General features: G+C 34.9%; 1 long non-coding RNA gene and 1 other non-coding gene across 2 annotated transcripts; one reads left to right on the top strand and one right to left on the bottom strand.

Annotated features, from left to right (window-relative positions):
• Positions 1 to 10214: 10214 nt before the first annotated feature.
• On the bottom strand, positions 10215 to 17257 carry LOC111878097 (uncharacterized). The gene is made up of 2 exons (XR_006192126.2): positions 16639 to 17257; positions 10215 to 16261 (listed from the first exon to the last, which is right to left on the bottom strand). It is a non-coding gene; the product is annotated as an uncharacterized LOC111878097 (long non-coding RNA).
• Positions 16964 to 17036, top strand: TRNAF-GAA (transfer RNA phenylalanine (anticodon GAA)). Its single transcript has one exon. It is a non-coding gene; the product is annotated as a tRNA-Phe (tRNA).
• Positions 17258 to 17443: the final 186 nt, after the last annotated feature.

The following is a 17443-nucleotide window of genomic DNA, read 5'->3' as shown; positions in this document are numbered from 1 at the left end:
TTAGAGTTCATATTTTAAAACATGAACATATTTTTTCTTGCGCTCTTTTTTTCTAATTGTAAAATTATCATGAACCAAAATAGACGCATCTAATCTAATATAACGATTATTTTGAAAACATAAAGAATAACTAATCGTTCCCATTACTCGCACCAGAAATCAAAATAATTCATCGCTTAATAGATAAATTAATAACAACCAGATTATGTTTGAAATAATGGCATCAAACATGATATAGTTATTAGTCCATAATCCACACCAGACTCATTCCAACAGCATGGTTAGCTATGAGTCAAGGCTCACGACCAAAATCCAAAAGTTTGGAGCTCAACCCAGATAAGGCAACCTATTCAACTTAATGTTTTTAAAGAAATTTCTATTTTTAACAAAAAAATTCAATTCTTTAAACAATTATTTTTCTGTTTTTCCATATATGATTTCCATAAGCAATTCTTTATAGAACCACTTATTCTAACCCTTATATTCTACTTGTGCTGTTTTAGAGTTATGTCAACAGTTAGTTGCTACACATCTGTATATTAAGTATTTGTGCTTCATGATACGAAACTTTAAAGTTGAAATGAAATTAAAAAAAAAAAAGGAACAAGTCGAGTTTGTGATGATAGATATTAATTTATCTTATTTCAAAATATCCTTGGCGAAATACACATATATGACATGCCCCTATCGTCTTTTTTATATGCATATATTATTATATTGTTCATTGAAATACAGCTTTCCTTAATTTCTACCAAATTTATATACAAGTAGAGTCGGCTAATAATCCAGATCAAAACGCATAATAAGCTGATAAGAAATCATGACTTAGGAGTTAGGTCCCCACAAAATCAATTGGAGCACCTTCTCCGCCTTCTCCAGTTCCCTGATTCGCTTCCGATCCTTCGTTTCCGGCTGCATCTCGCCGGAATATCGTCTTAGACCATCTCCGCCTTCTCAGAGTTTTGTTGGACTCGGCGAGTCTTAGGGCAACTCGGCGAGTTGAGTCATGATATGAGAGTTTTGAGTATGGGAACTCAACGAGTCAACGGGTTGACTCGGTGAGTAGGGTCAACCAGGAAGGTTGACTTTGACTGAAGACTTGGACTGTGACCAAGGGTTGACCAGTTAACTTCCAGGGGTATTTTGGTAATTATTGATTTGATTTTCGGTAATGATCAGTGGCGGAGTTCGTGCTGGTGGTCGGAGCAGCGTGATCTTATTCTTTAGTCGGCAGTTGCAGGTAAGTTATCCTCACCATACTGACAGGGTCTACGGCACCAAGGCCGGCCCTCTATCGGATGGAAATTCGGGTATTGTTATTACGTTATATGCAGTATGTTATGGACCGGAAGGTCATCATGTTATATGCGGTTATATGATATGTATGTGCTATAAATGTCATGTATGATAAGGACCGGAAGGTTAATATGATATGAAGGTATTATGTGTTATAAGGGTATGAGATATATGTTGATAGATGTTATGAGAGTTGTACGTGTTAAGTTACGTTATATGCAGTATGTTATGGACCAGAAGGTCATCATGTTATATGCGGTTATATGATATGTATGTGCTATGTATGTTATGTATGATAAGGACTGGAAGGTTAATATGATATGGACCAGAAGGTCAACAGAGTATGGAACGGAAGGTCAACAGAGATATGGGATGGAAATCCCCTGAGACATTCGGATCGGAAGATCCCATGGAGTCATGGCCTGGAAGGGCGTATGTGTGTTATGGCCTGGAAAGGCGTATGTGCTGTATGTAGTATTTTGGGGGTAATTCACTAAGCTCCCGGGCTTACAATTGTGGTTTAATGTTTCAGGTACTTCAGGAGACCGTGGTAAGGCAAAGGCGTGATCGTACCGCTCCTCGTGTTTATGTTTATGATATGGATATGGGAAAAATACTCTGATAATAAAAGTATTGAAAACATTTTTGTAATGAATTAATGAAAGTGGGTTGTTTTTGAAAAGTTTAAATTGGTTTGAATTTTTGCGGTGTTACAACCGACCTACCCGTACGGCCATTATGGGGTGCCGACCAACCCATGTCAAGCCATTCTGGGGTGCTGACTACTCGTCGGTCCTAACAACCGAACCTCGGGGACTATTTCACCCCAACTACTACTATCACATACAACATAACAAGCCAGCATGCAAACATATCATCACATTCTGTCAGACGAACCTGGGGTGTCTGACTACCCTTCGGTCTTAACAACCGAACTCTACTACTATCACATACAACATATCATGCTAGCATATAACATATCAGGTAGTAACAACCTAGATGATATCACAAAGACAATCATCTATCATACGTCTCCTACTGGTGGGCCGGCATTATGGCCTTAGACCCACCGCTACTGGAAGGTAACTCACCTCGAAAAGTAGCTGCTGAGAGTCTGCTTGCTAAGCGCCTGACTGTTGAATTGGTAATCCTCCAGCTATAAATCATGAACATAGATTAGCCACTCATACACACCCTTAGGTCAGATGACTGACCCACCCCTGGTCCAAGGTCAACTCCTTGGTCCAAGTCAACTTCCAGTTGATTGGACTCGCCGAGTCATGGCACCGACTCGCCGAGTCCTTCTCCCACTAACCCGGTCCTACTCTACAAGCCCCTCATCCCACTCACCGAGTCACCCTTAACTCACTACTTGGGACGATAGAATCGGCTCGCGATCCGACTCGCCGAGTCCAAGAACAACTCGCCGAGTCCATACGAGCAGATCTCCTACTCGCTTCCAAATCCTCACCAGAGCATCCTTTATGAGGATTTGGGTTTCTGGGACCATTGCAACACGTTAAATTGCTAATTCCGTGTGCAAATACGAAGGGTTGGACCTTCAACACCTAAACCCCTCTTACTCAATAATAGTTCATCTGACTCGCCGAGTTTGAAGAACAACTCGTCCAGTTCCAGGCAGTCTTCATAGGACTCGCCGAGTCTAAGACCATCTTCATAGAACTCGCCGAGTTCCACTTTGGGACTCGCCGAGTCCCTTCGACCCACTTCCCATACAGACCAAATCTGAGACATGTAACGCTTCCAAACCATAGATCTATGTTCCTACGGCATGCTTATCACGTAAAGTTGCAAACTTTACGTGCATGCATGGCCCTATAAGCTCCAAAATGCAAATCCAAGCTCTTTATGAGGTCATACACTCAATGGGGACCTCAATCACCCTAACCACAGAGACTTTACACTTCTAAGATGTCCATAAGGTCCCAATCTGAAGTCCTTTCAGAACATGGAGCATAAACACATGGAGTTTGAGGTTTTAGGGCCTGAAAACCACTAATTTGGGAGAAAAAGGGGATCTAATGAACTAGTGATCAAGGTAAGAACTTTTCTACCTGAATGTATGCTTCTCACAATGTAGATTCCGGATCTACCTCCCCTCTTTGCACACTTCAACCTCTTTCTTCTTCCTCTAAGCTCCAAACCTTCTTCACAAAGCCAAAATCACTCTCAAGAACAAAATGAGGGCTAGGGTTTCGCTCTACAGCTCTCTAGAAGTGTCAGGGACGAAGGAGGCCAAGTTAGAGCGTTTAAATAGGGTGCAAACACCCGGGTTAGGGTTTTTGCCCAAACAGGATCTACTCGCCGAGTCCGGGAACCGACTCGCCGAGTCCAAAGCTCAGACCCCGCGTCTCATCCCGCTTCTACTCGGCGAGTCGGTCCTTCGACTTGCCGAGTCCAAGGCAAAATGCAAAATTAAGAAATAATAATTACAAGGATTACGTACCAGGAACCAGATGCTAGATTATATTAGTGGTTGATATTTAATGCCTTAATTGAAATGTTTTTTGTAATATGTTTTTAATGTTGACCATTTTAAAACCTTTATAACCGGAAATTCAAGATTTAAAATATATATATTTTTTTATAATTAAATACATTCCTTTTCAATGGATTTAAGTTAATTTTGTTTGACAATTAGAAAGCATTTATTGGAATTAAATACATTTCATTTGGAAAAGATGATGTTATCAATTTGATCTAAGAGTGGAAAACATAGGATTGAAATACAATCAATGGCTTAGATTGTTTTAATATATATTAAAGATAACAAAATTATTGATATGTTTATTTAATGAGTTTAAATAAGAAAAAATTGAACAAGTTTGAATTTTGAAGCCAAAAACTATAAATAAAGGTGTTCAATTATGAACAATATTAATTAGGGTAAATGATGGCATATATCGTCAAAAGATGGAGATGCTTGCTTCAGTTTGTAGAGATTTGTGTGAAGCCAAAACACAAGTGTGATAATTGGAGATGCAAGGAAGAGGCAATATGCAAATTCTAAGAATACATGAGCAAAAAGGAACCAACTTATGGTGCTACATTCTGTTATGAACACACAAAGCATCAATTGAAGCACAACCATTGACATGAGGACGAAGAGGATCAGGGAATTATGGTTTAAGAGAAAAAAAATAAAGGAGAAAGATGGGGCGGCTATTCATGTTTTTGACAAGATTTATGGAGAAACCGATACCTAATATATAAATAGAATGATATGCTTCAATTGATAACATAATTGTTGATTTTAAAGATTCTATAATAAAATGTAATTGTGCTCGAATTGTGAAATATATTTTAGAAAGTATGATAGATTCTATAATTAAAGTTTTTATAATTAAATGTAATTGCTAAATGTAAAGATTCTATAATTAAATGTTTCAATTCTATTTGGAGAATATGATGTCAACAATTTGATCTAAGGGTGTAAATCATATGATCGAAATACAATCAAAGATCATGATTGCTTCATTGGTGAATTAAAGATTCTTTTTTAATAATACTAGATTATGACCCACGTTAAACGCGGGGAACACATAAATAAAATACAAATTTATATAGATATTACAAAATAATTATAAAAAAACATGGTTATTGGTATTATTGAAATGTGTAGAAATTACACTAAACTAGGTAAATATATTTAGCGTTGAAGGACCTCTTTATAGACAATATTTTTTGTTTTATTAGTTCAATGATCTTGCTTGTCACATATAAGTATCTTCAAACATTTTTTACTTGTGACATGAAAAACAACTATATACAGCCAACCATGCGTGAAAATTGGTCTAAACAAGTATAATCCAACATTTGACAATGTACTTTCAAAATATATTGTTATTTTATCGCTATATTGCGAAATATAACTGTTTATTTCAAAAAATAGCAACTTATTTATGTTCCTTCAAAATGAACCACATAAACCCCACCCCCCCCCCCCCCACAAAGAAACTATAACCAATAAATTTGCAACGAAGCTAATCATCCCCTTCCACTTCTCTAATATATGGTCTTTTTTTCCTTAATCTGAGTTGTTGTCACAATCATCGACAATGTTAAGATTAATTGATGGTTTCTTTTTTATTTTAGGGATAACTATGACATAAATCATTTATCAGGTCCACCATTTATGTTTATATCTTCGTCTTTTTTGTTGATTTTGATATGCCTTCTTCGGTTTACCACCATCTTCTTTTTTTCAGACTTTTTTTTTTTTTTTTTTTTTTTTTTTAAATTTATGAAATAACATTTTTTTTGTGAAATTCGTTCTACGGTTTTTAGTATGTGCAGGTACGTTGATTTTTTTGAAGTAAAGAAAGTAGGGTTTTTGTTCGATGTTGGTTCCTAGGTTTGGTTCTTATTTTTTGTGATTTCTCATAATCCATTGCGTTTTATTTTTCATCTTTATCTACAATCTTTATGTATAGAACATTTTATCCATATAGTTATTCACTACAGAGTTTAATAAAGGAAAAAAGAAACACCCCCTTAGTTTTATTTAATTTGCAGATCATCGAGCCTCCATGCAAAGCTTACAACATAATGAAAAAAACAAAAAACCCTTATGAGGTAAATGCCAATTACGATTCTATCCATTTTCCTCTTGTAACAATTATCTCACTTCAATAGTTCAAAACATATGTTTTTGTGTTTCAACATATTATTGATAGCATGAAAGATCAAAACATTATTTCATTTTGGTTAATCACAATGCCTCAAATTAAGGGAGGATTTAAATATGATGATGAGGTCAAACATAAAATATGATGGTAATACAAGGTTCTTCTTATTCTTATTTATTTATTTACTTATTGTTTAATTCAACTTTATTACACAATTAAATAGCTTTTTTATTGATATTAGTGTTTCTTATTTAGAAAAATATGCGATATGATCAACTTCTTGATGTTATAGTGAAGAGGCCTTAAGATCAATCAAATTATCAAACAATTACAGAAAATAAGAACAAGAGGAATTCACGAAGAAAAGCTTTCACTAAGAAAGATAATCTCACAAAGAGATTATCGTATGCACAAAGTAGCAATTAGGGTTTGTGAAAGGCGTGACCATTCACAAACCTATATAAAAGATTATATACAGCTATTCTAGACAATCCCTACAAATCAGGGATACGCTAGCTAATTAATTAAGCTAACTATGGAAACAGGATAAATACAAGATTTGTTACATTGCACTGAATAAACTAAACTATTACAAACTGAGCTGCTGACACGCTGATGCTGATACTGAGATATGCGCTGATGCTGAGTCTGTTTTAAACATTATCATATTTCAAGGTTTGACCTTACATATAGCAATGAGAAAACTTGGATGAGCAGGAAGTGAGATAAATTTATAATTTATTAACTTCAATGAGAAATTAATTAATTACAATTTTGTTATTGAATTTGAAATACAACAGGGATTATATCAATGGATCCTGAACGTGCAAGAAATGATCCAGTGGTAGCAAAGAACATTCGTTACTATAAAGCAAAGAGCAAATTACAGGCAAAAGTGATGAAACTCTATCCACCACCATGACCTCAAAACTCTATGTGTGTGTGTGTGTGTGGGGGGGGGGGGGGGAATCAGTATAAACAAAAGTTTTTTCATTTATTTTTAGTAATTTACATATTTGGTCCCTATGTTTAGTTGTCGGTTTTGGTCCCTAAAAGAATCAGGTTGTAGTTTTTGGACCTTGTTTCACTGTTTCATAAAACTTTTATGATTGCCAAAGTTAACAGCCTAACTGTTAGTTTTTTTCAAATGACCATTTTGCTTTTGAACCAAAACTAAAAAACATATAGCATAACAACAAATTTTATTTATTTATTTATTTATTTTTTTGACTTAAGTTTAGAATAAATTACATTTTTGGTCCTTGAGTATACCTGATTTTTTTTTTCAGAAGGTTCTGAGGGGTGTTTTTGGTATTTCAGGGTCAAATGCCGACTCTAGTTGAGTACACACTTCTATTATATCGTGCATTCTTACCTGCCCATGTATGGTACCGATTCTTTTTGAACAAAGAATACAGGAGCCTGTTTTCATCATTAAAAAGATGTTTATATTTAACTTTAAAGCTTACATAAATTGTTGAGAAGGTATATTTCTTATTGTTATTCTGTTACTACCGGAGACATAAGAAAACTTTCTAATGAGGGCTTTCATGTCTTTTGTATAACCCGTCTGTTATATTATGTCATGTCATCTCTTGTCTTGTCTATTGATGTTTTACAAAGGTATACACACACATGTAACATCATAATTTCATTATATATAACATCCAATTTTAACATTGAGTTTACTGTCTTCGAAAATAGGATCATAGTTACCGATTAAAAAGATGGAACCAAGAACCAAACACAACATCAGAAAAAAAAATCAAAAACAACATTATACATCCAAATTATAAGTATTCAACAAAGAAACATACGAATGAGTAAAAACATATAAATTCGAAAACAATATCAAATTTATAGATTAAAAGGATTTAAGGAATAAGTACATACATTTATTCGACTAATCCGACTGATGGGAAGGTTGAAGTTTTTTTGCATTTGTTTTCTGCGGAGGAATTATGACATAATGTTTGTGTAAATCGATTATTAAAAATGTTTGAAATATATATATATATATATATATATATATATATATATATATATATATATATATATATATACAAGTCAATATGATGAAAATTAACAGGTAATCAATTGAAATCCCATTTAAACTTAAAATAGAATACATCATGCTTCAAAGTGTATTGGTTCATAATAATATCCGAAACTTTTGAAATTTGAAATTAATAGTTTCCGAGATTTCAACATATAATATATTTGGAAATCAATTTTGAATGGAAATAGAACTTAAATTTAAAGTTTACATTAATAAGGAACCAATTTTGTAGTTGTAAGTTTGGAAAGAATTCAAGTATCATTTTCACTCAATTCCTACATTTAATTTCCTAATATAACGGGTTGAATTCTTGTTTGATCAAGGTGACGTAAGCAAATTGATCTAAGGGTGTAAAACCTATAAAGAAAACACAATCGACGATTCATATTGTTTTAGATGATGTCATAAAGTTTATCTTTTAATAATATTTAGAGATTTGAAATCTAAAATAATAATTAGGTTTTAATTATAACAAATTCAAAAATCTTTATTTCCTAATAATATACTTAAAATGATAAATCCAAGAACTTTCTTTCAAATTTGCCTTAAATTACATTTAACCACCACTATCTTTGTTTGTTTTTACCATATTTACCATCAAATCTCAGTTCAATCGTTATACGGCACCCCGCGCCACCACTATCTTCTTGAGAAATTCAAAATTTCCCATCGAGCATCAAACATTCAAACCAAACCAAACCCAAAAGAAATTATTGTGGGTTTTCTTTTCTTTTTTCCAAAATAAATTTTTATGAATTTAGGAACAGCCACGCCAGGCTTTTTCTTAAAGTTTCTTTTTCAACGGATATCTTTCTTCTCAAATTGTTCTATATCCGGTTTGATTTTGGGGACAACCCTGAGCAATCTTTCATCGATCGTCGTCTTAATCCTGTAACTCGTGCTTTTAGACAGTAGAAAACAAAGACACATCGATTTTTGCGTAAAACCCTCTTCTACCCTCGTAGATTTTGGTTTTTTTATACGGATTTGCTTTCGTCAAAATCCCAAAAATTAAGGGAATCTTCAGCTGTTCAGGTTGGGATTTTGTAGCAGAGTTTTTTGAAGGATTGAATCTTGCAATTGGTTCGCGAGATTGGGGTCGTTGATTGTTTAATTCTGATCAATTGATGTTGGATTGGATTAGGGTTTATAGAGTTTTTTCAGCAATGTCGTTATCATCGGCATTGTTTCAATTTTGAAGCATAATGATTTTAGTTTATATGTTAATTTAGGGGTTTTTGAATTCAATTCGAGAGTGTGGTGTTGTAATTTCTGAAAAGATGCTACTTTCTCCACCCCCGGTAGCTCGGAGTTCTTTGGAGGAAATGCTCGACTCTCTTCGTCGGAGAGACGAGGACGAGAATCGAGACTTGCCGCCGGCGTTGCCGACACGGCCAACATCCAAGGCACGCCTCCCTAAGCGGCTGCTTCCGGCGAAGCTTGATGTAGAATATGTTGCGCCTCCAGATTTCACTAACATCAAAAAGCAAGATGTCAAATGTATTACTGGCACCGTCTGTCATTTTGGCCGGAAGAAAGTGACAGCAGCGGCAGCTGTTGGCGAATCACCATACACCATGGCGCCTGTTTGTGAGCAGAGACTGGCGGAGGACGGTGGTGCCACCCTTGCTACTCCATCGATCTCACAGGAAACTGATTGGGAAGATAGTATTTGTTATTTCGTTAAGAAGGTAAAATATTTACTCATTTCAATTCATCCACCTTCGATCAACAGGTTCACTTTTTCACTTCGTCAATCCTGATGCTCTTAACTGGTTTGCTTCAGAAACTTCGAGTATGGTGTAGGCCCCGCAATGACCAATGGGAGTTGGCAAAGATCAAATCAACCGTAGGAGATGAAGCATCTGTTATGCTTTTGGATGGAAGTGTGAGTCTACTAATTAATTAATCATAAATCTCTTCAATCCAACATTTTATTGATGTGAATGTACTTCCATCGCTGTTTCTGTAGGTGATGACAGTATCTACAGCAGATCTCTTACCTGCAAACCCAGAAGTTCTTGATGGAGTAGACGATCTTGTTGAACTTGGTTACCTGAATGAGCCATCAGTTCTTCACAATCTCCAGTATAGATATGCTCGTGATGTAATTTATGTAAGGATATCATCCACACTTAAACATCTTATATTATATGTCTTGCTGTCGTTACTTTACTTCTTTTGGCTTAGACATGGGTTTGCTTTTACAGAGTAAGGTGGGCCCCGTCCTATTAGCAATCAATCCCTTCAAAGATGTTCAAATTTATGGAGACGATTATGTGACTGCTTATAGGGAAAAGATTTTGGAGAACCCTCATGTATATGCTACAGCTGACACTGCTTACAATAATCTGATGAAATGTGAGATTCAATAAAGAGTTTGATATATTGAATTGTAAACTCATAATGTTAATATTTTTTCTTGATAAATCTTTCAGATGGTAGAAACCAGTCTATTGTTGTTGGGGGTGAAAGTGGATCTGGGAAGACAGAAACAGCAAAGTTTGCACTGCAATATCTGGCATCTGTTGGAGGTGACAATTGTGAGATGGCATCCAAAATAACTCATACCAGTTGCATATTGGAAGCTTTCGGGAATGCAAAAACATCCCGGAATTGCAATTCCAGCCGATTTGTGGGTTCCATTCCCTTTCTAGTCATTGATTCCTATTCCTATTCCCTGAATGTATCTGATTTGGAGTGTTTTGTAGGGGAAATTAATCGATATTTATTATAACACAGAGGGGACAGTATCTGGTGCTTGTATTAAAACACGTAAGTCTGAAATTGACCATTATTTTAATATGACTTTCTTACATGGATACTGACTTGATATTTTCATGTGAAAAACATCAACATCTTATGGTATTGCCAACAGTTCTTCTTGAAAAGGTATTTACTTTTTTTTTTATATTTGATATGAGTTTCTAGAATATAAGTTTTGAAGTAATTTTGATTTGTGCAGTTTAGAGTATCTCAATTATGTCGTGGAGAACGATCATTTCATATCTTCTATCAGATGTGTGCTGGGGCTCCACCTGCTATTAAAGGTTCTTTCTGTTTGATTTTAATTCTGTCACTCAAAGTTGAAAAAAATTTACAGTTTTTGTTTTATACAGTAATTCCCAGGAAATGACCAGACTGTTTACTTTTTGTTCTTTCCTCAGATAGACTGAATTTGAAATTGGCAAGTGAGTATAAGTTTCTGAATCAGAGTGGGTGTTTGAAAATCAATGGTCTTGATGATGCCCATAACTTTGAAAAGCTAATGGTACTAACATCATAATTTAGGGTTTTTAAGCTACTTATTGATTGAGAATTGAGAAATGATGTTTTTTTTTTAACAAATGTTTGAACAATGAACAGGAAGCGTTTGATGTTGTTGGCATTCGCCTTGAGGATCTTGAGCATGCCTTTGAATTGCTGTCTGCAATCTTATGGCTTGGGAATATTTCATTTACAGTAATTGATGAAGATGAATATGTTGAGGTTGTGGCTGATGAAGGTTTGTAGTTATATGATTTAATTCTGTAATGTTAATCCTAATACATACTCTCTACTCATACTATTATTTCTAATTTGTGTATGTGTTTTTTGTATTTGAAGCTAGTAGGAGTGCTGCTAAGTTAATGGGGTGCAAGGTGAATGACCTGGTATCCGTTTTATCTGGCAATGATATGGGCGAACCATTAACTTTGCAACAGGTATGTCAAGATTTGTGCAAAAAGACGTAAATACCCCTCGTCTTGTTATTGAGGATTGGTTTATTTACTTTTAGGCAATTGATAAAAGAGACGCATTGGCAAAATTTGTTTATGAGAGCTTGTTCAGTTGGGTTGTGGGAGAACTTAATAGATCACTTGAAGGGGATAAAGACAAACAACATGCTCAAAAGACAATAAGCATTCTTGACACTTATGGGTTTGAGTCATTTCAGGTAATTTTTTTTTCTTCTTGTAGTTTTAGAATCCATGGTTATCTTTAATGTGACAAGTTTTGTTGTTTTTTTTTTCTTTCAGAAAAACAGCTTTTCACAGTTGTGTATAAATTATGCTGATGAGAGGCTGCAGCAACACTTCATTCGCCATTTATGTAAGCTTGAACAAGAGGTATACAACTTAACTATATATAAAATATATTAATTAATATAGTTGATAGCGTTTTGTTTTCCATATAAAATAGAAACAATATTAATTATTATAATTATTAGGAGTATGAATTGGAAGGAATTCACTGGAAAAAAGTAGAGTTCGAAGACAACCATGAGTGTTTGGATCTTTTTGAGAAGGTATTAGTTTCGAGCTCATTTTCATTCATTCATTTATTTTGTTTATTTACTTTAAATTCTTTGATTGTTACAGAAACCTATGGGACTAATATCAATGCTAGATGAGGGTTCAAATTCTTCCAAAGCCACTGATGTAACATTTACTAATAAAACTAAACGTCACCTCAGTTCCAATTCATGCTTTAGTGTTGAAAAAGGAGCTTTCAAAGTTCGCCATTATGCTGGAGAGGTATTTATTAATTATTATTAAGTTATTATTACTACTAAAACAATAAACATATTTTTGATAAATAATTACATATATGTACAGGTTCAATATGATGCTACAGGGTTCTTAGAACAAAACCGTGATACTTTACAGTCTGATATAATCCAACTCCTCTCAGCATCCCGTAAAAGTCTCCTTAATCTTTTTGCCTCTGTTTCACATGTGCAAAGTGTCGGGGTGAAGTTCAAGGTAATAATTATATTATTGTGGGAAATTTGAAAATATGATTGAATTTGGGTTTTAATAAAATTTCTGGATAATGAATTGCAGGAACAATTATTTAAATTGATTCAGCAATTAGAAAATTCAAAGGCACACTTTATCCGATGCATAAGACCAAACACCAAGCAGCTTCCTGGAATGTATGAAAAGGAATTTGTATTACAACAGCTTAGATGCAGTAGAGTCATGGAAATTGTACAAATCTTAAAATCCAGATACTCAATACGCCTTACACATCAAGAATTCGCTAACCGGTATAAATTAAAACTCATTTCCCCATTATGCCCTTCGTATTGTGCTTCATTTAAAAAAAAATGTATTATCAGGTTTGGGTGTCTTTTATCGGAGAACATTATCTGTATGGATCCACTGAGTACATCACTTGCTATTTTACAACAGTATCGTGTCCCTCCACATAAGTATCAAGTTGGATATACAAAACTATTTTTCCAAGAACAGGTGAGCTTTGAAAACTAATAAAAAGTTGGTGTGAATGATAAACTTTTATCATATTGTATATTTTAGAGTAAATTACATGAATGGTCCCTATAGTTTAGGGTAATTTGCACGTTTGGTCCCTAACTTTTTTTTTTAACTCGGAAGGTCCCTACTGTTTGTTTTTGTTACGCGCTTGGTCCCTGTCGTACCTAAAAAATACTATTTTGTCCTTGATTTTTTAATTTATTTAAATAAACACACCCCTAACCCCACCCCATCGTCTTACCTTACCTACCCTACCATTTTTCTCTATTTAAGTAATAGTCTTTTTAGGTAAGATAGGGACCAAGCGCGTAACAAAAACAAACAATAGGGACCAAACACGTAACAAAAACAAATAGTAGGGACCTTCCAAGTTAAAAAAATAAGTTAGGGACCAAATGTGTAAATTACTCCAAACCATAGGGACCATTCGTGTAATTTACTCTATATTTTATTAATGCAATTTGGTGGGTGTAGGTTGATGTATTGGAGAATAATAAGCAAGAAGTTGTAGAAGGTACACGTGAAGTGGAAAACAGCTTCCTTGGTGGCCGAGTTCTTCTTGATTTACATGAATTGAAGTTTGGAGTTGTGACATTGCAGTCATGTAAGAGATTTGAATATTTGATTTTTTTTTTTAGTGTAATGATTAAAGGATTAAAGTTTTTGATTTGATTGATTGATTGATGCAGTTGTTCGTGGTGAAAATGCAAGAAGGGAGTATGGTGTTCTAAAGAGTCTTAATAAGCAGCTTGCAACAAGTTCACTTGATGAGCATTTAACAGCAGTTGTACATCTACAGTCATTCGTTCGTGGCTGGTTGGCCCGAAGATATTTTAATCACTTACAAAGATGGAAGAAGTTGGCTGTTGATGCTTCTAAAAGCAGGCCAAGGTCTCAGTCTCACACTGGAAATTCAGAATCCAAGGTAATCTAATCTATACATTGATTAAATTGTTTTGTAGTTTTAAAAAAATAAATTGTTGTTGAAAATCTTGTGGATTGGTTTTTAGGGTTTATCACAGGAAAATATGCCGATTCTGCCACAAAATGTTGAAGAGCTGCAGAGGCGAGTGGTGAGGGCGGAATCGTCTTTGAGCGAAAGAGAGCGTGAAAATACCGCATTGAGGGACCAAATTCGACAATTTGAAATGCGGTGGTCAGAATATGAAACTAAAATGAAGGCAGTAGAGGAGATGTGGCAAACTCAGATGGCATCTTTACAAGTAAGTTTTATCCTTTGTTTTTTTTTTTTTTTTTTACAAACAATTGGTCTAATCATGGTATTTGTTGGTGGATTTTTACATTATAGATGAGTCTTGCTGCAGCTAAAAAGACTCTTGGTTCAGACATATCTGAAGGGCAACAAGGAAAGCCCGAGGGTTCACTTTCGCCGTATTATTATGATTCTGAAGACAATATCTCTGGAATCCAAACTCCGGTGCAAGTTACTCCCGCCAGAATCGGAATCAATAAACGGGAATCCAACGCCAATGGCGTTGTCTCGGACACCATCGATCACTTGTCCAAGGAGTTTGAACAAAAAAAGCAGGTTTTCGATACCGATGCAAAAGCTGTTATAGACGTGAAGCCGGGTCGCCCGCCTTCCTCGAAGCAAATCGAAGAGTATAAAAGTTTAAAAAAGAGATTCGAGATGTGGAAAAAAGAGTACAAGCAGCGGTTGCGGGAGGCCAAAGCGAGACTCATGAAGGGTGTACATCCGGAAAGTGAGGGTGGCGGTGATGGCGGCGGTTGTGGTGGCGGAGGCGGCGGCGGTGGTGGTGGTGGTGATAAGCGGGGTAAACATTGGTGGGGGAAGTTAAGCAAAAGAGGGAAAGATAAAGAGAGGATAGTGTGATGTTATTACATACTTTGCCCTATGTGTATGGGGATAATATTTGTTTTCAAGACTGGTAAAACGGGTCTTGTTGTGGGTGGGTTGGGTTGGGTTGACCCGTGTGATGCTGGACCGTTTTTGTCGAATTGGTTGAAGGGTTGACCTGTATGCATACGGGCCAATCGGTTCGGGGTTGGCCGGTTTGTGTTTGTGTATGACTGAAAGTAGATGTTATGGTGTGTGGGCTGGCGATTTGGCCTGTTTGTGTATATGAGAGTAGATGCTGTGTTGGGGATGTGGTGTGGGGATTTGTTGTTTCATGTTGTGGAATATATATGTATGAAAACACTTGTGTAGCAATTAGCATGTTGTTATAGAGAAAGTAATGTAATTGGGACTCCTCGAGTTTCTTGGTATTATTATTCATTATAAAAAATTTATTCTTAGTATCTTTTTTTAACAATATTCCAATTGTTACCGATTATGAACAAATACCATAGTCACATACATCCATTATTGAATGTAAGGACTCCTTTTCTGATCCATACGAGTACCACCAATGCACCCTGATAAGAAAATGTTTCAACAACAATATAGAAATATATGTATATAAATTATCGCATTCATTTACTTTAAAATAAGGCATGCATTTTCAATATGATGTGATAGGCATTGGAATGTTGCAACTTCGGTTTTAATGTACTCAAATGCAAGACCCATATAAACAATATTAGAATCTAATAAAAAACTAGCATAGAACTAAGTACTAACATCAATAAGCTTGAAAAAAACAATTCACTAAGAAAATATTTCAATCAAAATGTACTTCTTGTTTGAGCAAACTTCAACCAAGCAAATCTAGCATCATCACTTGGCATCTTGGAGAATATTTCCCTATTAGTGGGATCCCGCAACATAAGTACATGTGTAGATTAGATAATTAAATCCAACCAACAGGAGTACTATGGTTGCTCCAATACCAAAATGACTAAATCAATGAGAGTAATGCCTTTAAAGCCCTATAATGTTCTCATGAGCTTTTCGAATAGCATGTGTTTGTGTTCTAGTCTAGAAGAAATATACATACAAGTAGCGTAAGTTAAAGAGCAAATGCAGAATTTCACATTGATGGCTATAAATTTTGGGATTGATCTACTGTAATCTGGAAGAGAATTCAAATAAGTGTCAGGATGCTTATGAAAATTAGAACGAAAATTAACTTGGATGTTTGAAATTAACAAGTTATTAGGAGTATTCTGAAGTAGATGAAGCTGCTCATTTTTAAGAAGTTTGATCAGAATCATACATTTGCTTCGCTAAAACTTTTCATGTAAGTTTTTGAAAACCAAACAGATAGATAGGTGTAGGGATTCCTAGGGAAACAAATCAAACAATGAATAGCAGCTTAAAAATCACTAAACAGATAACAATCAATGAAGTAGATCAATACATTCTACGTTCCTAACTAAAACATGTGCGTACGAAATATCAATCAATTGAAGGAAACAATATGCTATAGAAGATCGAATGAATACATACCTGGTTATGGTTATGATGAACAACACTTCAACGATGCCTGCTTCATAGAAATCGATAACTTCAACGATGCCCTGCTTTATAGAAATCGATGGCGGAGGAGGGAAATCGTTACTAGTTTCTTGCAATTTGGCGGGAAATCGGACTGGATAAAGACGAGAGGAGTTGGGATAATCATGGTGCTGATTTGTTGCCTGTCGCATATCTGCTTCCTGTTTTGATGGTCAAAATTGAAATTATTTAAAAAAGACTTGACTAGTTTTTAAAAAAAATGTTTTATAGAGCATAGAAATGGTACTGATTAGTAAGTAGAAGTAATTAATATCTTGCGGGGATAGCTCAGTTGGGAGAGCGTCAGACTGAAGATCTGAAGGTCACGTGTTCGATCCACGTTCACCGCAATTATTTTTACCCTCTTTTGGGCTTTCCATCTGTTTCTCTTAGAGGTTGGGCTTTCATCCAGAATTTAGAAATACTTTATAATACCAAATTCTCTTCCCTTTAATAACACCAACATGATGACATCTTTTAAAAAATATAATCCAATGATTTTAAGATCGTTGCATTTTGGTAAATTATCGCAGTAAATTACGACATTAGTTCCTCATATAAACGAAAAAAAAAAAAATACTCTCACTTTTTATGATTAATGTTCTTTTATGTAAGACCAATTTATTACATGGGTTAATTAAAAAAAATTAAATATAAAAGTCTAAATATTTAATAACTTTGGATTTATAATAAAAATATGACAAATAATGAAGTATTAAAAGTATTTTTTTATCTTTTAAATTTAAATAAATAAACA

The sequence above is a fragment of the Lactuca sativa genome, chromosome 5 (genome assembly GCF_002870075.4).
Source record: "Lactuca sativa cultivar Salinas chromosome 5, Lsat_Salinas_v11, whole genome shotgun sequence".
Lineage (NCBI taxonomy): Eukaryota > Viridiplantae > Streptophyta > Magnoliopsida > Asterales > Asteraceae > Lactuca > Lactuca sativa.
This window is presented reverse-complemented; position numbering and strand designations above follow the sequence as displayed.